This window comes from Mastigoproctus giganteus, chromosome 2 (assembly GCF_048544385.1).
Source record: "Mastigoproctus giganteus isolate SK-2022 chromosome 2, ASM4854438v1, whole genome shotgun sequence".
NCBI lineage: Eukaryota > Metazoa > Arthropoda > Arachnida > Uropygi > Thelyphonidae > Mastigoproctus > Mastigoproctus giganteus.
Genome location: NC_143576.1, coordinates 54,497,735 through 54,519,907, shown reverse-complemented (window position 1 = coordinate 54,519,907; position 22,173 = coordinate 54,497,735). Strand labels below are relative to the sequence as shown.

At 37.5% G+C, this 22,173-nt stretch overlaps 1 protein-coding gene across 1 annotated transcript in view; it reads left to right on the top strand.

Annotated features, from left to right (window-relative positions):
• Positions 1-22,173, top strand: part of LOC150089305 (AT-rich interactive domain-containing protein 3C-like) — a 477,406-nt gene that overhangs the window by 387,800 nt on the left and 67,433 nt on the right. The gene's annotated exons all lie outside the window — the stretch shown is intronic.

Sequence of the window (22,173 nt, the reverse complement as noted above, 5' to 3'; positions counted from 1 at the left end):
AGAATGGAACATTCCGATCCCCTATATTTCGAATTACCAAATAAATATAAAAAAGAAAAGAAGTACAGCAGGCTCTCGATTGACCGAGACACTTAAAGACTCCAAATTAAAAAAAAAAAAAAAAAAAATCAACGAGAAATCATAAAATTCAAGTAATAACTATAAACCACTGGTTTTGCAAGTTGTAAATAAGCGACAAGAAGCGGCGTTATAAGTCGTAATTTGGAGATTAGTGTGCCTATTATTTTGCAACCTCCGCTGTCTTCACAGCCGCCGCTCAAAAAAAAAAAAAAAAACAGACCAAATGTTTAGTTTGTTTTAGTGCTAAGCGTCGATTGTATGTTCCGTCGCACCACAAAAGGAGAAATTTTGTTTCGTTATTTATGTCAGGGATGTCGAATTTTTTTTTATAGTAACATACGCGACATTGTAAAAAAGAAAGGGAAGCTATTAGATTTAAAATCGACATCGTAAAAAAGAAAGGGAAGCTATTAGATTTAAAATCGACATCGTAAAAAAGAAAGGGAAGCTATTAGATTTAAAATCGACATCGTAAAAAATAAAGGGAAGCATCATAAAAATCGACACGTAAAAAATAAAGGGAAGCATCCTGAAAACTGACATCGTAAAAAATAAAGGGAAGCATCGTGAAAATCGACATCGTAAAAAAAAAAAGGGAAGCACTTACCACGCGTGGTAAGTGCTTCCAAGTCCGAAATCCGTGGTAAGTCCGACGCTATGAAAGTCGGGGACTTTCGTAGCTTCGGACTTACATTATGTTATTTATATATATATATATATATATATATATATATATATATATATATATATATATATATATATATATATATATATATATATATATATATATTATTCTTTAGTAATATGATAATTTATGTTGTATTTTACTTTTAATATACTTTTATAGTGGTTTTTCTTTAAATTATTTCTAGATTTTTCTGTTGTCCCGGTAGCTGTTTTAGCAATGCCCGGGTACGAACAGAGTACATATTATTATTTTATCTTTCTATTGTGGTTTATTGTGTTTATTTTCTTAATTACGGGTGTTTTCTACTCATAGGTATTATGGTTAATACATTACTGGTCTTTAAGCTAGCCTAAACTCGGTTATCTTAAATGCCCAGGGCCTATTCATTTATTATTTTTCAACTTGTTACGTATTGCTAAAGAAATTGTCATATTAATTATAGATGAAAAACTGTAGCAATACTACTTTATGACAAAATGATAAAATATTAAACATTTTTATACATTTATTGTATTACATCTTTATACATATTTGTATTACATCACATGGTCGTCAATCGGGATTGACGACCTATCATCTATAATTAATATGACAATTTCTTTAGCAATACGTAACAAGTTGAAAAATAATAAATGAATAGGCCCTGGGCATTTAAGATAACCGAGTTTAGGCTAGCTTAAAGACCAGTAATGTATTAACCATAATACCTATGAGTAGAAAACACCCGTAATTAAGAAAATAAACACAATAAACCACAATAGAAAGATAAAATAATATATATATATATATATATATATATATATATATATATATATATATATATATATATATATTTTATATGACTGAAGATTTCAGTGAAGGGAACACACATTTCACCATAATAACGTAAAAACCCACAGAATTTCTAGTTGTCGGCATTATCGCAAATGCAATAGGATCGAGTTTACTGCCCGTTTATAAGAGATTGCATTAACAGAAAAGCCCAATAACCCGGAAAGTGCAAATTGTTTTATGGCAGTGAACTCCAGAAATGAGCTTTAGTAAAATGTGAGCTCGGGTAGGGTGATGATAGTGAGTTTTCGTCTTAAATCTGTGAAGTTCTTTTCAGAAAATTTAATTTTGACTGTTATCATGGTGCCGACTAAGAGAATAAGTGACAACGGTAGTAGCAAATCTATCAAGAAAAGGAAAGCGATCGAGTTGGGTCAGAAAATTAAAATAATAAGGATGCATGAAAATGGCCAAACATTAACAAGTATCGCGCGGAATTCAGATTTGTCAGTGGCAACGGTGAACACAATAAAGGAGAAAGACAGAATACGAGAAGCGGTGAAGCGATCGGCACCAATGAAGTCAACTATAATAACCAGGGCTACGAAATACGTATCAGTTTTTACAGTACAGTAACATGCGTTTTTTCTTCCTTATATGTTTTCTTTTCTTATGTGCCACTCTGGTTTGTCCCCAGATAAAGTTTTTAATTGAACTAATTAAAAATATTTAACTATTTTTCTTCATTCTTCTGAGGATATTACGGAATTTTTGGCATATCAGAGATATAGTAGCAATATTCTATTAGCCATTCCCGAGTTACGTAAAATTCGTCTTACGTAAGAAGTACTGGAACGTATTTCTTACTTATGTCGGAGACACTGTATTTTTGGATTAACCTGGAAATCGATTATCCGGGATTTTTTTTTTTTTTTTTTTACCATCTATTCCGGAAAATCGAGAGTCTACTGTATTTCGCTAATTCAAAAATTCCCGATATTTCATAAATCGAAATGAATTTTATCTTCAAATGCCCAACACTTGCGGTGCATCGCGCAGCGTTTAAATATAATGTGGCGCCACACATATATATATATATATATATATATATATATATATATATATATATATATATATATATATATATATATATATATATATATATATTTTTTTTTTTTTTTTTTTTTAAGGTGTGGTATGTGTAATTTTCAAAAGAATATTTAAAAAAGTACAGTATTAACTGCGACAGGACGTTGTCAGAACATTCATAAAAATTTGGACCTGATGAACTAAAAATGCAGATTTACAGAGTTGCGAAATTACGCGGCTTTCAAATCAAAAACGCTAAACATGGTTTAAACGGCAAATTATCAAAAATTAAATTGAATTGTATTGCACTGTATTGTACCATATTCTATTGCGATGATAGCATTATAGCCTTTTTTTTTTTTTTTTTTTTTTTTTTGAAAAATAGCAATTATCCTACACCAAATGATAATTACTGAAAATATGGATTATAATAACACACACACGCACTGTATATTACTCGTATTTTTGTATGCGTGAATTCCCTCGCCACAGTCAGCTACTGATACCAGTTGTAAACTTGAGGTTAGCTACAGTTGTGCTCCAACTGGAAGCTAACTTTCTCTCACCTTAAAATTTATGCTTCACTTTTCAATGCGCCAGCAGAGCAATAGAAATTAATCACAAATTCTATACACAGGCTTTTATCTTACTGGCATTTCGAGACAGAGGAACAAGTTTTTCGGAATGGTGAAACAAGTTTTTTTTTTTTTTTATTATTATTTTTTCTGCCTATAGTATGCTTGTCATGGTTCATTCACTAGGAACATTTATTTATTAACGGTAGTTCCACCGTGTCTAAAGCAACAGCTCCGCAGGAGCTTCACCAGACTGAACGACAATGCACATTTTCACAGCAGTAAGCGTTTTCACACCTGCGTCGTATCCTGTCGTAATCTAGTACCTCCAGAATTCTTTTCACCCTTTTATTTGTACAACCTTTGCCATCCCCGCGCCCCATCGTTCCCGAAGGGAGAATAAATACGACATTAGAAAAGAAAGGTATAAAACGGAAACGAGCAAGGGTTCTCTTTAGGGCTATCTTGAAGTGATTGGTTGGCTTCTGTTCACATTTCTGTAAAGAAGCTATGACTCTCAAAGAAAATCATGTAAAGAAATTTAAAAAGAAATCATGTCATTAACAGTTTTTGAATTAATTAAAATGGTATAACATCTAACCATTTGGACCGAAGGACACTCTGCTATAAATTGGATAACCATTAATATTATTAATGTTATTAACGCTAATCGTGTGACCACTCTTCCATTTAGTATGGCAGTGGTTTCTCAGCACTGATTGCACCTTAGTTCTCAAGTCACACGCAAGAAAAACAAGATCCCGGTTGAATGGGAGCTTGTTTTTCTCACGTATTTTTCCCATCCCTCCCCCCCCCCACAAAAAAAGCATGTATAACCGGAATTTAAACCCAATAAACTTGGTAAGAAAGAAAAGAATCTGTTTAAAAAGATATTGTTGCACGTATTAAGTCAGTACTATAGAATCAATAGGATTTTCTCCGCTTGAAATTCCTCATTAATTTTTATGCTTATGCGAATGTGAACATGTGGCCAGCACAGTTAGCTGGTCTTCAGCCACGTTCTGATATAAAGGGCCCCAGTTTGATTCCCGTCTTGACGCGGGGCTTTTTTATTTATTTATATTCAATGCTTTGGTCGAGTTATATGGTCTTTCTTGGGTTGAGGAAGGCATAATTCCTCCCCCACTGGAAATTCGGGTTTTTCATCTCATGAAAAGGACAGGACTATGCAGTAATGGAATGCACGCAATTCGGAGACATGTTATACAAACCTATAGGATAGTATTAGAAGTCGCCAATGATCATGCAGCAACAGCCAAGGAAAAAAAAACTGCCCGCATCATTTCTACATCCTCTAACAAATTTAACCCCTGGCTTGTAGCCGTGTACGGCGTGTGCCTTTTGTATGCAATAAAAAGTACATAAATTGTCTAATGCTTCCTTAAATTTATTCCAAGTATCTACTCTAGCCAACACTTGATGGAAACGTATGGAAGCAATCAGTTACTCTCTGGCTGAAAGCATTTTGTGTTTCTGACTAATCTTGTTCTTCTCTGCGAATCCTTTCCAAGGGATCCACATCTTTCATGAGGCTTCGAGATATATTATATGCCGTACTCAAGATATGACCTAACCATTGCTTTGTACAACGGGGTAACCGAAGGCAGTAGTGATAGCTTTCATGACGAGTTCTAACGACGCATCATTATGAATGGATGCTTTCTTCTCGCATCCTGCTTGCCTTCCAGGATTATCCTTAGTAGTACTGAAGCCTTTTTTTTTTTTTTTTTTTCCCAGTTTGGGCAACTAGAGAAATCTGTTGGCACTCGCCGATTTAGTACTGCCTTTGGTGAGTGCGGGATCTGCCACTTTTTTTGCAATTGAGTTAATACAGGCTCTCCTCCTCGTGTTGAGGATGGGTATCCCTTTGCTGCTGCCCGTATAAGATGGTGCATACAAACCACATGTGATTTACATTTGGCCAAACTACAGCATTCGGTAAATAATACGATGATTATTGGCGAAGTTGATCTCTGTTCCAGGTGTCTCCGCTACACTGAACAGTTACATGTGCATATACATGTTTTTCTTAGTCTTTGAGTGTTTTATTGCTATTTATAGATTAGTATGAGATGGTTTTTAATCAGGAGTTTCCCATCAGAACCGGATGTTTGTATAAGAAAAGTGTTTGTTTGTTATTTGGGTCTTAGGAGCATTAGCAACTAAGGCCATATTGCTCCGGGAATATGCGGTGGTCATTCCCTGACCTTTCCGCATCCTCTGTATTTGGTGGTGACGGGCTCGAACCCCAGTCTAATCAAGAAGCGTGTGCTACGCACTGCTGCTCCTTCTCACCTGGCTACGGAGGTGCCGAAAAGTGTTTCTATATATGTAAATAAAAAAAAAAAATGAAAATGAAAAAATTACATAACTCAATAATATATTCTAGCAGCCTGTTTGCGCTTCTCCGAGAACTTCATATCAGACTGTAAGTCTAACATGTAGGTATCAGACAGTTAGCCCTAGTCTCTTTCTTACTCTGCTACCATTAGTGTGGTCGCACCCACGTGGTATGTTATTATGAGATTACCTTCACGTTAAAGCTCAATTGCCACTTCTCAGTCCATCTGCCTAATTTTTCTAGGTCTTGTTGCAGTAATATGCTCTGATTCCATAAACCATTGTTCCAACCTTTGTATCATCTGCAAACTTAGGCAATAAGCTTGATATGTCTGCATCAGTATTGTTAATAAATATTGAAAACAATAGAGGGACTCCGCTGATAACATTAGTCAAAGAAGAGCAGTACTCGTTAATAACTACTCTCTGTCTTCTGCCACTCAACCATCCCTTTATACATGACAGTAACTTGCCCCTGTCCACACTGCTCCAGTTTGTACATGTGGACATGTGTTTTTGTAAAGGGCGGCTCCTAGAACGTGAGTTCATCTCCGCCTCGTATCTCTGTGAAGAACAGTATCACTACAAACGGGCCAGATGTGTGTGACGTCGGTTTGTGTGTATTATGCGTGTGTTCTGTTGTTATGTTCTGGCCTCTTGGCTACCCAGAAGCATCAGTCACCTGGACAGATGATTCTGGGTACTCGTCCACACCACGGGAAGGTGGGCCAGTCCCAATGGAGCACGTACTGTCTCGATTCGAGACTCTGAACCACCTGATGTTGCCAAAAGGTGGGCCAGATTTCTCTGGGGGCCCACTCCTGAGAAGGAAAAAAAATAAATAAATAAACTAAAAACAAAAACAAAATATATTTCCCGTGGTGCAAAAAAAAATAAAAATAAATAAATAATAATAATTACAGAATAAATAAATAATTTTAATCCCACAGTGAAGAGGAAGATGTAAGTCGGGGTGCCAGCAGAGAGAGAGTAAGAAAAAGAAAAAAAAAAAAAAAAAAATGATGAGTGGTTATCTATCCTGCACAGAGTAAGAAAGAAGAAAAGGTGAGCCAAGGCTGCTCCTAGTTCCAGGGCAGGACCCGGAAACAGTGCAGAACGCAGGTTAGAGGGAGAAAAAAAAAAAAAACCCAGTCAGTAGAAGGAGTGACTTTCGGTTGGCAGTGGTACTGTTAATGATCGGCATTTCCACGTCGGTGATTGGCAATCAGTGTCCTTCTCCAGGAAAATACCTCATCTGCAAAGGTCTGGAAGGCTTCGAGGTTGTTCCGGGTACATATCAATTGATGCAGATCTGCTGGTGGGAAGTCCTGGATCTTATTCTGGAGACGGTTTCTGATGTCGTTGCAATGTACACACTCCAGAAGCAAGTGTTTCCAACTTTCACTTTGTCCGCAAAAGCAGTAGGGAGTGTCGATGAGTCCCAGTGTATGCAGTTTCTCATTTAAAGAACCGTGTCCGGTAATGAGAAAGGAAGATTCGAGGATGATTCGAGATTTTTAGTGGTTGCAAAGGTTACCTCCGGAAGAAAACTCCGAGTTACAACCCCTACAGTAGAAGAATTCCATCTGGTCAGCCATACATTGAAGAGTTTATTGAGACATCGAGATTTCTCCTGCTTTATATCCGTAGTTAGTGAGAGTTCTATATCCAGGATCGTTGCCAGAATACCTTTTTTAATTCGATAGCAGAGCCCCTTGTAGATTGTGTAAAGGTCGAGAGGGAGGGTGCCTGCTATAACTTGGAGAGCTGCTGTAGAGACTCTACGGCAGATTTGATGGGTCACCAGTAACATAGCTCTTTGTATAGAGTTTAGCTTTTCTGTCATATTAATGATGGGAACTCTGTGAAATCAGACCCCGGCAGCATAGGTTACTATTGGGAGAAAGACAGCTTTATAATAAAGAAGAAGGGTTCGTTTTGATAGTCCCCACTCACTTCTTGAGATCCGTATAATTGCGGCGGAGAACTTTTTGGTCTTGGAACTGAGATGCTGTAGATGGGGGAAGAAAGACAGGCGGTTGTCTATTACTACTCCCAGGACTTTTGTCTGTTCTGTGAAGGTTAGCTGGGTTCCATTGATTTTGACTTGAGGAGGCCTTCGTAAGTCGAATCAGTTTTTAAACACCATCATCTTAGTTTTGGTAGGGTTAATTTGCAATTTGTTGATTGTTGTCCAGGTAGAGAGATGGTTGAGTACTCGCTGTGCTGTGGATTCGAGGGCTGCTCTGGAATGACCAGCGACCACGATGGTGAGGTCGTCGGCGAATGCTATGATTTTCGTTTTTTCAAAACTGCTACTGAGCCAGCTCTGGAGCACCATATTCCACACCAAGGGCCCCAGGACAGAGCCCTTGGGACACCCACGGTGGATGGGTTTAAGGACTTGGCGATGTAATAAACTCTCCAAAAAAGAGCGTGAATTCCCTAAGAGTTGAAACCTTCAGAATATATTTTGGCGACGCATAGCAAATTCTCCGAAATCGAAGAAACGGGAGCACGACTTGTGGTGAAAGCGGTTACAAAATAATGATGTCAGGAAAAGCTCAGAAAATTATGAGCGCTCATGGACGTTTCTAATCAGTATGTAAAGATTTTTTTTTTTTTTTTATGTAAACCCCAAACACCAGAGGTATTAGAACCTATAGTACTTAGTACCGTGCTTGGGTTGGAGATTAAGAAGACGAAAGAAGATATTTGTTGACATTAGACTTGAACTTCTGTAGACTGTAATTTTCAGGAAATACGTATGAAGGAAGGATGTTCCAGAAAACGGCAGTTGAATGAATAAACGAGGAAGATGAAAAGTTGGTTCTGTGAGTTTGAAGTTGGACAATAAATGGGTGTTGGCTGGTGGCGGCACGTGTTCGGACTGTTTGAAAGAGAGAGCGGAAATTATAGAAGCCAATTCAGAAGAACAGTGCGCATGGAAGTATCTGTAGAAGAGGCATGCAGCAGAAACAGTACCTCTATGAGACAGAGAGTGGAGAGACTCTGTAGAAGATGAATCATTAATTAACCAAACTGCCCTCTTCTGAATGGAATTAAGAAGCCTGAGAGAGGTTTTGGGGGCACCACCCCAGATGTGGAAACAATATTCCATGCCTGGGCGGATTTGCGATTTATACAGAGTGACCAGCTGTTTGAAAAGAAAAGTAACGCTGAGAGCGAAAGAGAAAACCAAGTTTTTTAGATGCAGAGGAAGCAATATTTGTGATGTGCTTGTGCCAAGAGAGATTAGAAGTCAGGGTAATCTCCAAAAGAGATAATCATTTTGCCTAGAAATCGGAGTGTCACAAAAGATAAGCATAGGAACAGAAGAATCCTTTTTGCGAGATATAAGACAAGACTGAGTTTTAGAAGGGTTGAAATCAACTAAGAAGAAGAAGAAGAAGAAGAAGAAGAAGAACTCTTTTGCATACAAAACGCACATGCCGTACACAATACCCTTCACGACTACAAGCCAGGGGTTTACAGTACTGTAAAGGCTAATACAAGGTTACAAAGTCTAAGTTGTCATTGCCCCACTGGAGAATTACCTGAAGATCGGCATTTAAGGAATTGGTAGCAGATTTTCGAGAAGTTGAAGCTGATTGAGCAGGACAAGGTTTCTCAAAATGGAAAGTGGAATGCAATGTGCTATCATCGGCAAAACTATGGATAGGATTTCCAGTCAATGGAAGAAGGTCATTAATATACAAGAGGAAAAGAGTGGGAGAAAGAACTGACCCTTGGGGGAAACCGGCATTAGTGGAGAAGTTAGAAGACAGAGAGCCATCTGCCATCACCCTCAGTGAGCGATCAGAGAGAAAACTGGATAACCAATTATTAAAAACAGTTGGAAAACCATAAGATGGAAGCTTATTTAGAAGACTTTTATGTCAAACACGATCGAAAGCTTTTGAGATTTAAAGAGCAACTACTTGTGTTTCACCGAAAATTTCCATTGAATTAGTCCATAAATGGGTAACGTAAGCCAGAATATCACCAGTGGATCGACACTGACGCAATCCATACTGGCGATCGTTGATCAGATGGAAGGTTTCTAGGTAGTTTTAAGAGTTGGCGGTTAATTGATTTCTCCATTACTTTAGAAAGAGTAGAAGTAATTGCAATGGGACGATAATTGGATGGGAGGGATTTGTCACCCTTTTTAGGTGTTTTTCCAAAGGTGTTTTTCCTTCGGAATAAGAAAGTGAAAAAAGGCGGCAAAGAATAGGAGTAAGTTCAGGAGCACAGGTTTTGAGAACAAGTGGAGAAATACCATCGGGACCTGGGGCTTTCTTAGCATCAAGATTCGTCAAAATCCTTCTCACATTCTTTTGACGGAAGACCACAGGAGGCATTGAATGGATCGTGTTGGGAATGGTGGGAGGCGTTTTACCAAGATCATTAATACATGAGTTGAAAGAAAAATGGGATGCTACCAAGTCAGCTTTATCCTTGGCTGAAGTCACAACAGAACCATCTGGTTTAGACAGAGGTGGGAGCAGAGATGGGCAAAAGTTGCGTCCAATAGTTTGGCAAGAGACCAGAATGCTTGGCTACCATTAGGGCAAGAAGCAAGTTTTCTACTCTTAGCCTGTTCAAACTCTAGTTTTGACTGATTAATAACTGCTTTACAATAGTTGTGCGCTTTGATGTAGGCAGAAAATGAAACTGGAGAATTAGAAACACGCCAATTACGATATGCAAAATTCTTCTCTTGAACAGCTTTAGTACATTTATTGGAAAACCAAGGTTTATTTACACGACGAGATTTTAAAGTGGAGTGTGGGATAAAGGATTCCATTCCTGCAAGAATAATTTCACTGACACGATCTGAGCAAACGTTGACATCAGAAGTTTTGAAACAGTAATCCGACCAAGAAAAAGAAGAAAAGAAGTCTCGCAGGTCATCCCATTTTGCATTCATCTAATGACAAACAACTGAGGTGCCTAAAGGACCTCTCATTTCGACCGTGTAGTTAGAAGGGTTGTTTGTGATAAAAAGATCAAGCATGTTGGCTGAATGGTTAGGATTGTCCGGTATTCTTGTAGGTAAATGAACAATCTGTGCAAGGTCATTAGTAATTGCAAAAGCCTCAGTATCTCGGCTAGCTGGGTCGGTGTGATTAGAAAACGGAAGCCAGCTGGAGTTGTGAACATTAAAATCACCAAGAAAAATTACCTCACTGTTAGGAAAGTTGGACTGGAGAAAGTCAAGTTGCAAAGAGAGGAAGTCAAAGAGCTCCAAGTCGAGTTGGGAGAACAGTGGAGAAAACAGATGAATTTGATACAATGAGGTGGAGAGATTTTAAGCCAGAGAAGATCAAAGCGAGGAGATTCCAAATTGCCAAGTCTCTGACAGGGAATGTCAGAACGGACATATGCATAAGTACCACCTTTGAGACGAAAGGAATCATACAGCAAATGATTTTGGCAACTGAGATGAGCAGTAGTTGAATCAACCGATAACTGAGATTCTGTTAGAAAAAGTACATGGGGTTTGTCAGACTGCAAGTGTAAATGGACATCGTTGAGATTAGAATTGAGATCACGTATATTTGTGAAATGAATTAGGAAGTGCTTGGGAGGTTTAGATCTTTTCGCAGATAAGCTTGCTCTATTAGTTTGACAATTCATGGTGTTGTCAATAGGAAGAAAAGGTGCAGGGATAGAAATGTTGTATGAAATAATGAAAAATTTTGGATATGGCGTACACATGGTAAGAATATACCCAGATCCTTGACAGAACGTGGCCTCGACAATGCCCTCCGTATACACACTACTCGGACTCCCTCCAGTCACTATCTCGCAGAGTAGAGGTAGCCAGTTTATAGGTAGCCTCCTAGAGTTACCAATAGGTTCGGTCCGGTGTACTTACTAGCGTCTGGCTTGCGAACACCGTTTTAGAGCTGTACCCTCGAAATGTAAGGAATATTGGATCTCGCCCCGATGTTCATCATAATCTCAAAAGTCATCAATCATACTGCATGATGGAAGAGATAGGGAAGGGTTGACCGGAACTTAGCTCTAGAGACTAAACATGGGTTCCACCACTTCAAGCCTCCAATAAACAAAGTGGTGGTATTGCATCGGTTGATGAGAGTCATCTTCTATCTAGTACCGCCTGGTAACATAGAGGGGCGGCATTCCTCCATGTGGTGTGGGAACCCCAACTAGACCCCTGCTTACGGTGGTTCACCTACCATGTACTTGTGCATAGAAGTTATACCCAGAATTACTAAAAGTCCCACCATCGTGAAGGTGCAAGCAGAGGATTTGGCTGTCACAGACCGTCCGGACTTTGCCGAAATTGGGTCCACTTGACTTGAATGTGACCCGAATATCAGTTCCATCAGCGTTTTAGACTCCCAGATAGCAAGTACAGCTTGTCTGCCATATCTGAGAGAATGTCTGTGACAACCTCAAGGACCAAAGATTATAACTTTTATTTTGAACATTGACTATTAAGCGGAGAAAGAAAATGGAGATTCTGTATTAAAATATGTTTGTCTTTTCTTAATACAGCGGGATTCAGAAAAGCAAGTAGTTATCAGCATGAAACGCATTATAATCACGAACCTTGCACAGAACGATATTCGGGTAGGCAATAAAAATCTGTAATGGCAAAACGTCTGCAGGAGACGATCCAAATGAGAAACAGTAAAATCCACATGCACGTTTAAGTGAGTACACAAGCAGTAACTTGGAAAGTTGTGGACTTCAGGTACCTGAAAAGAAATGCATATAACACACTTGGTAAAACTATGCTTCCTCTTTTTAAGCATTTAGAAAGTGTTCACAACGTGCTCTGATGGGAATAAAAACAAGTCGAAACGCGAAGAACCGCAAATTACTAATTTTCTTGAAAAACCCACTTAAATGCTTTGTGCAAATTGTATGCTGTAAACTTTTGTTTCGGTTCAGAATATATAGTTTTGCGATGTCGACTTTATGTAGACTTTTATTGTACCTTTTACTGTTGCGAGTACGTATATGTCTTAGTCTCACATTCAGTCCTATACGCTGCATCCTGATAGACTGGTGGTAGCTTGTTATACAGGGTGTTTCAAACTTTTGTGCAAAAACTTTTGAGCTTATTGTAATATCCAGAATAAGAAAAATAGTCGTACGAACATATTTCCGATTCTGAACGGTTATGAAACTGTCTGAAAACAAAAATAATTAAATTTATATTAAAAAAGACAATAAACCTAGACATTAAAAAATAATAAACCTAGTAATAATATAATAATGGATTTTATTATTTATTATTTTATTATTTTTAACTATTGAAAACTCCATAGCCATTTTCTAAAATTTAAACAGCCGTAGCTCCTTTACGGTTCTTGACTTTCAACTTATTTTTTAATTTATATAAACCCGTTAGTTGAGTTCCTCAGTGAACCGACAGGAATATAAGTTATATAAATGCTGCCATTCATATTCTGCGCTTATGAATGACAGCATATCTGTATCTTTTAAATACAGTAATCTTCTGGTCATTCAGTATTATGACTGGGAGACCGAGAGTCCCTGCACCTCCTTAGGAGAGGTACAGTGGCCCAGATTGAAAAAGTCCTAAAGGTCGCCGCTTCCCACCCCAAGTAACGGTAAGGAAAACCTGATGGACCAAACTTTAAATCTTGTTTAAATCACATTTATTCACTTTTTAATAATATTCACTTTTTAATAATAACTGTGTTAGGAACATTAATTAAATGTTCATAATTCTGTAGGCTTGAGAATGGGATAGTTGTTATACTGGTTTCGACTAAAATCACCAAATTAATAACTACCTGAAGCTTAGTTATCGTTTCACAGCACGTCACGTTTATATGTATAAGCTGTAGTATTATTATTTTTTTATTTATAATAATAATTATTATTATTATTATTTCATTTACGTAGACATTTTTAATTATGCACACCTGTTCGCATGGGTGTTTTTTACTGGTGCGTATTTTTACCTAGATTCGAATTTTGACCCAGTTGACAGAAAAATACAAATGTCACTAAATGTGGCCTTGAAATAAAGACGACTTAAAATAAAGACAGATGAAGAAAAAAGTAGTAAAACAAGATAAAAAGTAAATGGCAAAAATAAGAAATATGTAATCTAGGTAACGTGAAAAGGTTTTGAAATTAGGAATTTACAACAGCACAAGTGTGTTTAAGGATTAGAGGAATTGACAGTTGCCGATATGAAACATATCGAAATACACATAACATATGATGCATTGTACGTATTTCATTGTTATTTGGTTTTTTTTTAGGAGCATTAGCAACTAAGGCCATATTGCTCCGAGGATATGCGGTGGTCATTCCTTGACCTTTCCGCATCCTCTGTATTTGGTGGTCACGGACCCGAACACCGGTCTAATCAAGAAGCGTGTGCTACGCACTGCTGATCCTACCCACCTGGCTACAGAGGTGCCACGTATTTCATATTGTTATCATCTTATGTACGAGTTTACACCCTTCTAGCTGTATCGTGGTTGCTATTATTGTAATAAAAAGATATTATTTTTTTTAATTCGCTATTATTCACTTTTTGTGGTCTCTGACTTGCCACAGGATTCAGTTAGGTCTGTGTTTTGGTATGGTGTGGGTCATTGCCGAGTGGTTAAGACCGGGAATGCAGTAGCACGTGCTCTTTGAGTAGACCGGTGTTCAAGCCCGGGACTGCTAAATACGGTCGACCTGTCAAACCACACTGGAACAGCGTGACAGATTATGGTTCATTTCCTTCAGCATGAATTGTTGAGGATGCTTCTATCCTGCAGTGGATTGACAACGGCTGCAGTTTTTTTTTTTATATATATATATTTTATTTATTTTTTTTTATTATGAGTCTGCGGATCCGTTTCCTTGAATTCTGTTAGGATCTTCTTCCACTCTTCTGGATTCTGAATATTGCGACCTTGTCTGTTTCCACTTAGGCTACTGTGGGTTGTACTTCTTTGTACTTGCTGTTCTTCCTCTAGTTGTGGTTCGATCTTATTAATATTACTGTATTGTATTGTATTGGTATTATTGGCCATTCGTTCCACTGCCCACTCGATTTGGCAAATTCCCGTTTTTTTTTTTTTTTTTTAGTGCCTCATGAAAATTTAAAACTGACAGGTACTTAGTACTGTACCGTGATTGGGTTGGGGGTTGAGAAGACGAAAGAAGATATTTGTTGACATTAGACTTGAACTTCCGTAGACTCTAATTTTCAGGAAATACGTATGAAGGAAGGTTGTCCTAGGAAACGGCAGTTGAATGAATAAACGAGAAAGATGAAAAGTTGGTTCTGTGAGTTCGAAGTTCGAGGACAGTAAATGGATGTTCGAGGACAGTAAATGGATGTTGACTGGTGGCGGCACGTGTTCGGACTGTTTTGCAAGAGAGAGCGGGAATTGTACAAGCCAATTCAGAAGAACAGATAACAGGAACTAATTCGACTACTGAGCCTGAGCGACATTTTTCTTCTGTGTTGAATGAAATTTGGGCTACTGAAACGATACAATTAAAGTAACGTTTCAGTAATAGTAGCCCAAAATCTTATTAACTATGATAAAATCCTATAACTTTCGCTTTTTCTTGGGCGTGGCGATTTTATAATCGTCATAACCACGCGTTATCACCGTTTTTATGCGTATTATAACAACTGGTTTGCATGTGGACACAGTCGGTAAAATACCTGGCAACACAGTAATGAAATATTTCCACATATGGTAGATGATGACATTGGTGATAAAAGTTAAAAAAAAAACGAATTTAGAGCAAAAGCTTCAAGCATACAACACTTTCTTCGCAATATATGCATAATCACACTTAGTTTGCTGTTTTCTACATTCACAATTGATAATACATGTATTGATAAGTTCAATATCAGCAAGTTCTTTATGGTTCTGGTTCAGGAAGCTTTTGTAATTGTGATTATCATTTATATTTATAATAATACTAATTATATTAATATAACGCGTTTTCGCATGAAAACGCATATTCAGTATGATTTCGAGACGTGCCAGATTCTAATTTTATAATTTAAAATACATTTAATAGACTTACTTTTGTAATATTCCAAATCAGAACTTGCCACGCTTCATTTTTCAAAAAAATTCACATTTTAACTGCAGTTCGAAAGTGTTTTTGTCAGTGCTATAATCGTAAAATTAGCAGAAGGTATATATATATTTTTTATACTCTGTGAATGTTACGAAAGAAAAGCAGAGAGTATACTGCGAATATCAAGGCTTATTGAATTCCAGAGGATATATATATTAAAAATAATAAAACTATAAGAATTGCCTAAGAACCAAATTCTAATAAATTTATTTTTTAATTTTTAGTAAATATTTTAATAATATTTGTTTTTTCAAGTCTTTCAAAAACCAGACGGTATACGGCGTATAATCCACCCCCCCCCCCCACACACACACACACACTACAGCCTTGGTTTTTGTGTAATCTTAGTCAGTTTCGAGCAAACGAAATAAAGATTTTAATTCGTATATTTTGTCTGGAGTACCTAAAATCTGGCGGCGGCGGCGATAACTGCGAGGTCGCTCATCGTCTCCGTGATTGGGACTATTTTTAGCCACCTTCGCAGCCTAATCTGCGACAATAAATCAGGAGAATGGCCATCCGACCCCCCCGCCCCATGTGGAGTCGGTAGAACAGTCGGTTTACGCAGCTGTTGGAGATCTATTTTGATGCTAGTCCGTGCGGAGAAATGCCTTTAGCTATCGACTTGTCCTATGGGGCTGAATAGGGGAAGGGAGGAGAGCGAATTAACGCGTGCTTTGGCACGCTGGAATCGGTGACGAACCCACAGCGTGACAGCTATCTGTATGTGATGTCTATTTGCTCTTTGCGATTCGATGGGTTGGTGAACGTCGGGAAGAGATCGTGGCATGTGCAAGAACGCAGGTGCTGTACTTGCCCTTTGACCGACTGGACCCAACTTTCGGATAGGGTGTGGGCATTTGATGTGGGTTCACTTCCTCCCGGCGATGAAAACCATCTGGAAAACTGCATTTAACTAAAGCTGTCTTTATGTATTTTGAAAACGTACACGTGCATACAGCAGTAAAAGTGAACATTTTATGCCTTCTTTGCGATATAAATTTTCTTATAAAAAATAAATTTTCTGTTTATACTCCAGGACTACCAAACGGTCAGAGGAGTTCACAAGATAGACAGAATACAAGAAACAGCACCGTATTTAGCAGTCACGGGTTTGAACCGCGGTTACTCAAGGCACGTGTACTTACGCACCGCCCGCCTGACCACTCGGCTACGGCGGCCGTTCATGGTAGCCTGCACTATAGAAATGCTTTTATTTATATTTTATTATTTTTATTTCTTATACTTTGGGACAGTTCTCATCACAGTCGCGTTAAGCAAGATTCCGTTATTGAAACTAACTGAAGATAAAGTATGTTATATTTAAAATAATAATATAAGTAAATAATAATAAATAGAGTTTAGGTAATAAAATATTATTTCTAGCTACGTCACTGCGTAAATTTAAAAAATATATTGATATATGCCGTGCCAAACTTGTGTTAGTTTCTGCAACATCATGTCCGGCTTCCCTTTTTATTAGCTAAATCACGATCAATTGGCGTCGCACAATCGTATACTGTAATGTGTACACACATTCTTCATTTTTCTTTATAATGTAGCGAGTTGATGTTGCTTTCTGCAGTCTTCTTACGCACGTGTTTTGATTATTAGTACAGCAGCGTATCGTAAATTTTATTTTGCCTTTTATTTGAAAAATGATTTCAGGGAAAAGAAGGGATATTGACAAATACATCAAGTGCGAATTCACTTGGATAATTATAGCAGAAGTGGAATACACGCAATGCGTCATACGCATGGAAGTTCTTTCCAATGAATCGCTGAAGCTAAATAAATTGCAATGCCACTTAAATATTAAACACGATCAATTTCAGAAGAATGATGTGCCTTTTTATGTGTAATATGAAAATAGGCTTCATTTGACCCATATGAAGTCATAGTTTTTCCGGAGAAGGACTGCCTTTTCCCGGTTTCAATTGATTTGGGTCACGAAGCTAATACAGTGTGATTTTGTTTAAACACTATTCGAATGAAATTATTTCAGCAGTAACGATTAGCTGTAACTATCAGTGTGTAAATGTTTTTTTTTTTTTTTTTTTATTTCTTCTTCTGCTGCTTTCCCTCCTACTGCGTTCCATGGTTGCAGCGATGTGTACTCCAATCGTAATTAAACTCAAGTTTGGTTGCTTATTTGGTTTTGTTTGGCACAAAGACAACCAAGAATGTGATGCGTTTGGTAGTTAAAAACCTCCGTTACTCTTGCTGAGTCAGGTAAATAAATATAATCTTTACTGTATCGTACAGTATATGGAAAAAATATACAATGCATATACAGCATACCCAACACAATATGCAGCCAAGGGCTTGACATTCATAAACAAATACATACCTTAAAAATAATGACATTAATTAGTGACGTTGATAAAATTTAATATTAAGATCAATATAATTAAGTATTAACTGTAAAAAATATAGGGAGATAAGGTTATAAATGGTATAGTGAAAACATAAAAGTTTATGTTCATAGACACGACATAGTGTTCTAAGGCAAATGATTTCATAATTCATAAAGCAGAAGTCTATATAGAGTACGTACAGTGATCGTACAGAGCAAGCAACCGCATAATCAGGAAAACCGAATTTAATTAGTCTCCAAGATTGTGCCACGTGTTTATAGTTTGACATCCATTAGGCATACTGACAACGATTTGCGATATGTTGTTTAAGTTGACCACTAACAGTTGAAGGGTGTGAATGATGGATACAGATTTGGCATGACCAGCTAACTTAGTTCCTTTCTGCTCCGTATACAGAAGTCGCTACTGATTAAATCACAGAAATCTTAATTCTAGCAGATAATGCAGACCTAATAAGTTGTACAATTCTCCTATTTCGATGAGTATTTTCGTAATAAAATTATTAAAGCTGTTCCCGCGAAGTTTTACTTCCATACACAGCTTCGTTGTTCATTTAGACAAGATACATTATTCGCCAGTGCCCCCGCCAGCTGATGACACGTCAGTAAATCTTTTAAACAGCTGTCCTCTCGGTATATCCAATTTTTAAATATATAGCAGATTCATCTATTTAGGAAATGCTGTGCAGTTTAAAAGCTGTTTGTCTAAGTTGAAGTGTTGAATTGTCTAAGTTTGTCCAAGTCTTAGCATGGAGTACTCTGCGCTGGGTCTTCAGTGACAGCAGAGTCGTTGCATGATCGAAATTGAACGCAGGTAAAGCTTATGAATTTTGATTTACATGTACTGTAATTTCAATTGTTGCGTTCGAATACTCCTGCAGTCACATAAGTATTGAATCCATGTTTACTTCCTTCATTTCGTTTTGCAGTTTATTTTATTTTGAAAGAAAAATGTCATATTAGTTTCAGTTTAACAAACCTCTTTTAAAAATAACTTAAACAAGACTGAAATTCAAAATATGTTTATAAAAAATAAATGTATATAGTCATAAAATCTCTTAAGATATTAATTAAGTGTAACGGAAACCGACTAAACGTCGAAGTTCTTCAGGTGTGATGATCTGATGATGGTCTCTATCTCTTTCCTTATAATTACTCGTATATATACTAGAAACAATATATAACTTTTGACAGTCACAACAAATCTTCAAATCGGATTATAAATTTTCTCTTTATACGGGACAATTACACGGTCAGAGGAATTCATAAGATAGAGAGAATACAAGAAACAGCACCCAATTATTTAGTAGTCACGCGAGCTTGAACCATGGTCACTCAAAGCAGATGTACTTATGCACACTCGGCTGCAGCGGTCTCATATGGTAGTACATGAAAGAGGACGAAGACCAGGATCAGGCAGTTATGAGCAGTACAGGGTAACATGTGTTGTTGTGGCGGACCCCAGGATTTTCCCCATTAGCCAGTACACGGTAACAGGAAAAAAAAAAACGAAGATTCCTTCCAAATAAGTGCTATAATTAGGGTACCGCATTATTAAAGGCTGCCGTAGCCAGTGGTCAGGCGCGAGAATACATAAGTACACGTGCTTTGAGTGACCGGGAGTTCAAGCCCGTGACTGCTAAATACGGTGCCGTTTCTTGTATTTTGTCTCTATCTCATGAGCTCTCCTGACTGTGTGGTCGTCCTGGAGTAATAAACAGAAATTTATTTATTTATTTATTTTACTGTTTATTGGACTGCAGAGCAGAAGTGGAATATAGGGTAATATTACTATCGACGCAAACCAATTATTTAGGAGACTCTCAGAGCCTGTTAGCAGTAAGTTGCAGAGACACTCTTACTGAATTCACAAGACAGGGAAACAAAGAGAATAGGACAGCTGTTCGATCAACAACTGCCAGATGGCTTCTGCATAGGGTGGGATACTCTTGCGGATATCTGCTCACAAACTTCAAACGTCATCTCATAACTGTGTCCAGCCGACCGGGCTAGCCGGGTGGGTAAAGTGTCTGCCTGGCAACCCAAAGGTCGCGGGTTCGATTTCCGCCTCGGGCTTGGATCAAAGTACTGCAAAAACCTTGGGAGGTGCATTATGGCCACAGAAGCCTATGCGCAAACAACTACCAAAAAAAAAATAATAATAATAAATAAAATAACTGTGTCCAATTCATGTCATTGTGCAAAGCGAAAACTGGATCTTCAAGTAGTAACAGAAGAAAATGAAGAAATCATCCTGCCGATGGCAGTAACTGTTGGGCCTATTTCATATAACCTAAGCCAATGGCATGTATGAAATCATATGCTGATACCAACTGTGGCATCCTCGACGGTTCTCTCAGTAGCCATTCGCAACCCCACACCCTGAATTTCGACAAAGTTCTCCACTAATGGGAGAAAAACTTTACGCTGTTGTTGGGTTTTAGGCTTTTAAGGGACTTAGGCCATATTGCGCCATTGTGTATTATGTCCGTACATAATACACAATGTGTATTCGCGGGAATTTGCATGTTTTGTGGGCTGAAATACCTAGAACAATTTACAAATAACCCTGCTTCCTCTTCCCCCCCCCTGAGATCGACTAACCTCAGCCTTGATTGAAGAGGAGTTTGGAAATTCCTGCTTCATAAATGGGAACGGAATCCAGGCCTCTCCAAATTAGCGACAATTGGTGAAAACATTATATTGTCACACAGGATATTATAACACTGTATATGGAATCTAATACTGATTAATATGGTACCAATTTCTGACCTCGATGCACTAACGATCGAAATTGACAGAACCATCAAAGAACCTGAGCCCCCCCTATAAATTCCCATATTTTTTTGTCATTTCCTATATTGTAATTACAGCATAATTTATGTTTCCACAATACATATTTCTCTATAAAAAAACACCTGATCCACATGAATTAAAAAAATGATTATTTCTGGCACCAAAGCTAATGGAAAATTAATGGAGAACTCTTGACAAACTAAGCAGACCAAAAGATTTAAATTGGAGTACCTCAGTAGAAGGTTAGACGGCACAAATCCACTGTCTATTCAAGGACAGTGGGAAGGAAATTATTCGGTCAAATAAGAGGCTTCTTTGAACTCTGTTTACTTTGTTTAATGGTACTTTGTTCAAACCGTAGCGGCTTCGGTTCCATCTGATGAGAATGTCCCATTCGCGAAGGAGGGAAACAGTAGACCTCTTTGTTGGACACAACCAAACACAAGAAACCTCCCCCCCCCATGCAAGTTTTCGTTTCCACAAGTAGAGGCTTTAATTTATTTCACAGTAAAATTCTTGACAAGAGGGTCGTCATCAGTGCAGAAAGCTGAGTTCGTTCCGAAGCTTGAAGAAATGTAGAACCTGCACCCATGCGGCATAGTACCATTTATTTATAGATATTTCGTAGTAGCACTTGCATTTAAGGGCTAGTTTTACATCACACAGTAGTAGGTAACGTAATCAATGACTGCTATTGTCAGGTGACCAGAAAAATCGCAGTTATCGCTTTTACATATCCACAACTTCAGGTTTCGCATCATTATTCATATGAAATATTTCGAAGTAGATAGACTTGTTTGATATGTCCATATGAGTATTGGACGCATACGAAGAAATTTTGGAGCAAGAGAAAAAGATATGCTCGCATTGGATGGGAGTAGATTATACGACTGATCTAAAATATAATAGAACTAAACAAACTTTATTGAAAATAATAATCTACAACTTATAATTTAAATTTGATTGCCTAGCTTTTATCATTTCTTTTTTGTTTGTTTGTTTTTATTGTTAAGTAGAAAACATCAGAACAACTCTCACATCCAAAGAATTGAGCGGTGTGCATGTATATATACATATATATAAAGTTACTTCTTACAAATTCTACTCATAAGTTATGTTCTTTTGTCCATATAAATTGAAATTGAAATTTTATTGAAACAGTTCAAAATTTAACATTGTGGCTATGTAATTAAAGATTAAAGACATCTAAACAGCATCAGTGGTTGCAAAATATTAAAATTCTAGAAAACAACTATAAAGAAAACTGAATGTAACTAAAATGAAGCTAAAATGTTTTCACTAAAATAACCTCTGTA